Source organism: Sinocyclocheilus rhinocerous, unplaced genomic scaffold (genome assembly GCF_001515625.1).
Source record: "Sinocyclocheilus rhinocerous isolate Xijiao unplaced genomic scaffold, SAMN03320098_v1.1 scaffold216, whole genome shotgun sequence".
NCBI classification, from domain to species: domain Eukaryota; kingdom Metazoa; phylum Chordata; class Actinopteri; order Cypriniformes; family Cyprinidae; genus Sinocyclocheilus; species Sinocyclocheilus rhinocerous.
This window is the reverse complement of record NW_015661078.1, coordinates 644818-653042: the sequence shown is the minus strand read 5'-3', so window position 1 is coordinate 653042 and position 8225 is coordinate 644818.

Genomic DNA, 8225 nt, shown 5'->3' with positions numbered 1-8225 from the left:
TAGAAATGAAGGAGCTTAACATACAGTGCAGATAAACCGGCCTCGAGGAGTGACAGAGAGAGGAGGAACTGAATGAGAGGCAGAGCTGATTTACGGCTGGTCAGCTGTGTTGTGCTCATTTGGTTCTGCATGTGTTCTTGGTCATCATGAAGATGATCTCACCAACCTTTCTGAATCCATGGTAATAGGTTTGGTAATAGTTCAATCCAATGTGTAGTGGATGTGTTAGGTTTGATGGTTTTAACTTAAATTTACAGTTAAATACTGTAATTTCATTAACTGATATAATGTTAATATACCAACCTTATTGAAGTACTGAAATCTGTTTTGTAGCTTTGTACTGCACTGATAACCACCAAATGCAGGCGGTGATAAGAAAGTCACGTGATGAACCAAAGCCCATCACAAGCAGCTTTTAAATAATAACATATATAGAAGGTGCACAGTGTCATTCACACAGACACTAAACACCATCATGGTAACACACATGAAACTGAAATAATGCAATAAATATTAATTTAACAGCATTAGGTGTAACACACAACCCTAATATACGTCAATTTACGGTTATTCCCTGTAAATTATACGGTCTTTTTCACTTCCAAAAACGGTATACTACCGTAAAATTAATGTCCAATACATGTAATGTCCAATACAGTTTTTCACCGTATATAGTAGGGGAATTTACCGTTCACCATTTAACAGGTTTTTACTGTAGCATTTTTACAGTCTTTTACCGTTAAATTCACGGTAATTTTTTACAGTGCAGATAAACCGGCCTCGAGGAGTGACAGAGAGAGGAGGAACTGAGCTGATTTACGGCTGGTCAGCTGTGATCTGCTCATTTGGTTCTGCATGTGTTCTTGGTCATCATGAAGATGATCTCACCAACCTTTCTGAATCCATCATCAGATACGGAGGAGGTTTGGTAATAGTTCAGTCCAATGTGTAGTGGATGTGTTTCCACTGAGCAATATGTTAATGTGGAACTAAACAACAACACATGGATCTGGAAGAGCATTCCTGTTAGACAATCATAGTGAGCACCCTTAACCATTAAGTAATTCAATCTCAGACGGCACTTTCACTAGCTATTCTGATATCTGATTTGTGCATGCAGGGGAAAACTACACTCTAAAAAATGCTGGGTTGTTTCAACCCAACTTTGGGTCATATGTGGACTAACCCAGCTGTTGGGTTAATTTTTTTAATTACATTTTTAACCCAAAAGTTGGATTAGTCCATATTTGACCCAAAATTGGGTTAAAACAACCCAGCATTTTTTAGAGTGTAGCTATTCTGATATCTGATTTGTGCATGCAGGGGAAACATTTTGGGATCAATATCGTTTGTTGGTCTTGGAACAACATTTCTATCGTTAGATTGTAAGGTTAAGGTTGAGGTTGAAGCATGAACAAAGTTCTTATCAACCTGTCATTTCCGTCTGATTTTAGGTTTAGTGAGTGGTTAGGGTCAGGGTTAATGCACCCAAACCGCCCTTCACACCCTCTCAGACTCACACCATCCAGTTTGTCTTGGTGAATTTTCCTTTTCAGTGATATTTTCTATTCTAGTGTAGAAAAGCGTTTTACCTTCAACAACTAAAAAAACAACTGGCATCTTCTACCTTCATATTCATTCATATTAATCAAACACTAACAACAAAAAGAGAAAACACTCACTACTGTTAATTTATTTCTTTGCTTCAGGTTGTTTACATGAATAATTATGCTACATGAAAAAATGATTACTGAAAACTACCCTTTTTTAAAATAAAGGATTGTGTCCAATAGCATTCTGGACACATGGAACATCACAGTTTTTGGTATCCACTGGTCCACATCCATTGGTGAATTTTTATTGGATGGACCTTGCCACAATACAACAAAAAGGCATGCAAACAAGCCATACAGAATGTTACTCAAATTGTATGCAAATTAATGCACAATTCAGTGTGTAGGTACAGACCAACTGTGATACTTTTGTACACTACTTTGTTTCACTGACAGTCAAGGCAACACCAGATGTCTGCTGCCCTCGTGTGACTGTGAGAAGAAAGTCAGGTCAGTCTCTTCATGAATGGACAACCAGTAAAGACCTAACTCAATGGTCAATGGTTTTCAACTGGTAAAGGCAATTATTAGTATTATTATTATTTAATTAGTGCATGGTTCCTAATAATAAAAGTAAGTCAAATTGTCAAATTACCCCAGAGGGAGGATTATTCCATAATGAATTTCAATCAGTAGTATGCTATATTGTTGTCATATGACAAATCTGAGTGAAGAAAATCCCTCACAGTTGATTTGATTTCCATACTGGAATGGTAGTTTTGTATAGATCTTAATCAGGTTCGACGCCATACTGAACTTAACACTGATGAAAATGAGGCTGTGAGGGAGGTCCTAGATCACATTATTATTATTATTCATTTATTTATTTATTTTTTGGAAATACGTTTCATCAGTATAGCCTTAAACAGCAGTTTTGAACGCACTTCAGTCCTTCACAGACTAAGCTTTATTCCATGCTGTAAACTCTGAATGTGTTCCAAACAGCAGAAATCATGCCTTTGCATAGGCACTTTGAAGGTTTGATTTGAACAATCAACAAGATGGAAGCCAACCTTTTTTTTCTCCTATAAACAAAGGTCCTGTCCCAGTATCCACACTCGTGATTTTGGCCACTTGAAAGCGCGCACATGACAGGAAGTTAGTGCACTGTCCCAGCCAGGTCTGAAAAAATGGCAAAGCTCAGTGCCCTTAAATCTAATTTAATTAGACATCACATATAATTTGTGTAAAACATGAAGTGTTGCACACTTCATTGGTGCTGAGATGAGTATGTGTATTTTGCAAAACTTTTGCAACTGCTTTTTATCACTTAATTAGAAGTACCACAATTAATTTGTGTCATTCATAGGGACTACTGAACAGAAATATAGAGGTTTATTTTAAAGTGCAAAGTATTGCATGCACAAAATGTGTAAAAAAAGCTTTGTAAAAACTACATTTTTACAACACTATGGCCTGATTTCGAAGACAGGGTTTGGATTCTATCTATCTATCTATCTATCTATCTATCTAGTTTGTTAGTTGACATTAATTCTGTCTATCTATCTATCTATCTATCTATCCAGTTTGTTAGTTTAATAACTGGATCCATAAAACTATGCTATCTAGTGTGCATGAACGGGAAGCTTATGGAGTCAATTCAATGCCACAAATATTTTCAAAAGAAAATGAAAGTATTGAGCAAAAAATTAAAATTTCTAAAGGAAAATAAAGTATTGCAAGATAAAAATGGAGATTTGCAAACAAAAATGAAGAATTACAAAAGAAAATGAAGTATTGTGAAAAAAAGAAGCCTTGCAAACAAAAATAAAGAATCGCAAAATATAAATAAAGCAGAGCAAAGGCAATGATTTCACAACACATATTTGTCATGGCCATAGCTACTAATTTATTTAGTGCTGCTTTTATTTTGCGTTTCAGTCCAGTGTGAGCTCGCAATACCGTTTTTTCCCTTTGCGCTTCGCGGTTCTGCACGTTTCACTTTCCGGCATTGTTTTGACATGGGGGTGGAGTCAAGGGATTGGGGCGTGTTGTACACGCCCCAGCTGAATAAAATCAAGGTCTTTGATAAAAGAGAGACATGTTGACTGATGAAACATCAAGACAGTAAACACAGTTGCGATGATATATGGTTTATCTGTGTTCTTTAAGCCATCTCGGGTATTTTCATGAGTGTAAAGCATATTTAGCACTTTAACTGATCTCTAACTTGAACTTGAGCAAACGCTGTTAATAAACATATAGTTAATAAAACAAAACCATGCATGTTTTAATGTTAGTGAATAAAAGGAAAGGATCCACCCGCATGCCTCTGCTCAACGACGGTGCCTTGATCAGTTCTCAGATCTGCGTCTCAGGCAGATGACGTCACTTCCAGGGAGGTGTGTCCATCATTGCTTTTGCGCTGCTTTATTTGTATTTTGTGATTCTTTTTTTTTTTTTTTTTAAGTTTGCAAAACTCATTTTTATCTTGCAATACTTTATTTTCCTTTTGAAATTCTTTTTTTTTTGTTTGCAACATTTGTTTTGCTCAATATTTTCAATTTCTTTTACAAAACTTTTGCAAATATATGTGAGTTTGGGAACCACTGGCCTACTCAAACACACAATATTTAATTTAATTTAATTCATACGGACCTACCTTATGTTGCACATTTGCACTTTTTGAAAAAAACAATGGCACAATAAAAAAAGACTTTTCAGGTCTATGTGCAATCCCTCACTTTTTTCTAGTTATATAAGGTTAAAATATTTTGCCTGTAATTTTTTTTTTCTCATATCGCAATATAATATCGATATCGCCTGGACAGTGAAAAATATTGGGATATGAATTTTAGCTCATATCGCCCACCCCTACATGTATGCATTGCTTAATACAAAGAGCCGGATCGCCGATCACACAGATCGCATTAAAAAAATTATTAGGACACGGTGAAAAGGAATAAACCTCCACAAATTTGCGACGTGTTTTATAAACGTTTAAACTGTTTTAACTTTGTGTGAGACGCGAGTGCAGCAGTCAGAGTTGTCCGTCTAAAAAATGCGCTGAATATGCGTTCTGTGTGAATGGCTTGGTTTTGGGTTTAACCTAATCAAGATGTCCTACGCATTGAGCTACGTATATTTCTCGAATATTTTGAATGAATAATTTGCAACTGCGCGTCTCGTGGGCTAGACTAACAAAGCATAAAAATGCAACGGCGTCACTTACATCATCATCACCACATCTCGTGCTCCACTGATGACGCTCCCTGACGCACACCTAACATTCGATTGATCCGAATGTTTATTTTTAAATTCGACTAATATTCATTTTTTTTATTTACAATCTCCTCATCACAGGCAGGCACAGCACTCAGTTCAGCATGTGCTCGTGTGTGCTGTCACTCATAGCACGTGCCTATATCGTGCGCTATATCGAACATTTTTTCTATCGTTATCGATGAAGGTGTACCGTCGATAAATACCGATACCGTTTTATCGCCCAGGCCTACTTTCAACCCAAGAATCGAGTCTGTTGGTCAATGAAATAAATTTGCGAGACAAACTTGAACATGGGCAACATCAGTCGTATGAGTCTATTAAGTGAACTGCCGTTTAAACGATATGATTAAATGATGCAGATGATTGTGTTATTCCATTACTTTCATTGATGATGGTAGCTGAGCTGACGTCTGAGTAAATGTGTTATTTGAGCTGAGAGAGCGGTGCTTTCACACAGCTCATCTGTGATGGTTTCTTGCAAGATTTCAGTAGAGAAATGACAGAAGCGTTTAACCACTTACAGGCAGTGGTTAATGTAGGTTATGAAGAATAAAAGGTTCTGCACAAAATTTTACTTTTAGGGTTGAATAATTTTGTATATGAATGTTTTGAGCTGATCTGATTTTAATTTTTCTTTGTCATGTTTCATCAACTTTACATTTTCAGAATCACTCACGTATTAATAAACTTTCCTTACTGGTTTACTGATGCCTTTGTTGAATTGTATTCATAAAGCTTTGCTCTCGGCAGCAAAATGTCTTTCAGGTCAGAGGGGTGAATAACTTTGCAACTATATATAGGCCTATAATAATTCTTTATAACAGTTTATCAGATAATTACATAAAATGGTATAAATACCATTCATCACTCTATATCTCCATTAATATTTAAGATGATATTTAAATGTTTAGTTTGATCCAAACATATAATGCAATGCAATCCAATGAGGATCGAGAGATGAACAAATAAACATTCCTCAAAAGATCCTGATGATCAGATTTGAGACTCTACAAAATGATTGATGCAGAATAAAGTAAAGCCGAGCTGCTTCATGCTTCAGTAAGTGTTCATCTGGAAATATTACTAGTTATTCTGACGTTTACTTGATAAAAATCAGTCAAGGTTTGACAGCAGAAAGACACGAGAAGCTCGAGCTGAAGCTGGACGTTTGTACGATTACACTAAAAGAGCGTAAGTTTTTTTTAAGTGTACATTTACACATTTTCTCCAAGCCTAAATTTTGGCCTCTTGAGAATTGTGTATTGATTATTAATTTAATTGACTATGAGCAGAGAACTGACATATAACTGGTTATGACAGATCTACTGATTAGTGTTAATTTCGTTAACGAAGACTATGACGAAAAATGTTCGTTGACTAGCTTTTTTCCCATGACTAAGACGAGACGACAATAAGGTCAATAAACGATAACTAAGACTTTATCAACATGCCATTTCGTTGACGAAATAAGACGAGACTAAAATGTATTCAAAAAGATAAAAACTTAAGCAAAAACCTCTTTTTATTTTCATCAAAAAAGGAGACAAAATGTTATTGCAGACTGCTCTACGCGCCTCTACTACGCGAGCTTTCATGAGTGCGGTTGCCAGATATCAAGAGTTTTAATCCCCAAATCATAGCTTCGCTGTTAAATTCATACATTTTCTGCCCGGTGTGTTTTGCTTATTTTAAGCAATCTGGCAACCATGCGCTTGCTTGCTCATTGCGGAAGCGCCGCCGCAGATGATCTGAAAACACAGACAAACACGCTGGAGTTTAGCATCTAAATGAAAGCGTCATTCAGCCGGTCAGTGTTCTGTCATGAGATCTCGACTGTATTGTTTGCGATTGTGATCACTGAATAAATACACTTACTCAACCGTTGTTGTTTTAATAGAGAAATAGACTATTGCAATTATGGAATTAGTGGAATTACTAGGAATTTCACTGTTATAATATTTTTCGTTTGTTTGAGCTGTTTTCATAATGTAGACAGAGAGATTGCATAAGTCTTTGGTGTTGATTTATATAATAAAAAGCCTATAATAAATCAGTACACTAGATGAGGTAAAATACACCATGTATGTGTCCACATTCTATTGATTTGTGCTTACTGGAGAAAGTGCAATACCTGAAATGCAAAAGTAAATTTCTCAAATGACAACAATCATTATGATTATAATTTTAAGAAAATTTTTTTTTTAATCAGTTTAACCATTATATAGAATGACGAAAATGTGACTAATATTTCATTGATAAAAAACCTATGTCTAAATATGATAACTAAAACGTACATTTGAGTAAGACTAAATAAAAAATGGCTGCCAAAATTAATATTGCTGTACGGTTAATTAATAATAATCTTATTGCTAAAATGTCAAGTTTTCTTAGACTAAAACTAGACTAAAATGTTGAGACTTTGTCAACTAAAACTTGACTAAAACTAAATAGGATAATGTTGACTAAATATGATCGAAACTAACAAGGACATTTTAGCCCGGGACTAAGACTAAAATGAAAATAGCTGACAAAATTAACACTACTACAGATAAATACCTTAAATAATCAGGATCTGATTAATCTGGGTTAACGTTCAAATAAGAACACTAACCCAGGGTTTAGGAATGGAACAATGTAAAACAGCGGCTTATGAATACTTGACTTAACCTCAATGAAACGTCACGTCTGAGATTTTTTAAATTATTATTGCTGAAATGTGTTGCTGAAAAACAGAAATGGCAGCATGTTGTGCCTTCTACTGTGCAGTTGTAAATACGTTTCCCTCAGCCATGGCCTTTATTTGACATTTTAAGAGTCAGATTTACGAAACAGGGCAAATTGGCATGAGAGCTCAATCTCATATAACCACTGATGTGAGCGTAAAGATCTGCTGATGATCTACTAATCTACTTCCATAATGACCAACCAAGAGCACACGTCGATTAACCGGTGGGAAAATTTCCTCACCGTCACAACCCTAGTATGAACTCACTTTAACTTTTCAAAATACATTAGTTATTTGTAATTTTTCTGTTATTCAAAGTGTCAAAATATCATGTGGTGCGACCATCTGGCCATAACTTTTTTTTTTTGTAAACATCTTTGAAATTACCCACAATTTATTCAAATTAATTTTATGCACTATTTGGCATGATTTCCAAAGTGTTTTGTAATCCTGTGTAAAATTGCAAAGCATTTGTATTTATATTTCCATCATAATATACAAAAACTTTCCATTTCCATTTTATGAAATATCATGTGGTGCGACCATCAAGAAACTACCATTTTGGGACTTTTATGTTGAAATCCATTCAAAAGATAGGACTTTGCATCATATACCAATTTGCTAAGGACCCATGGAAGCATCAAGCAGGTTTATAAGTCTCT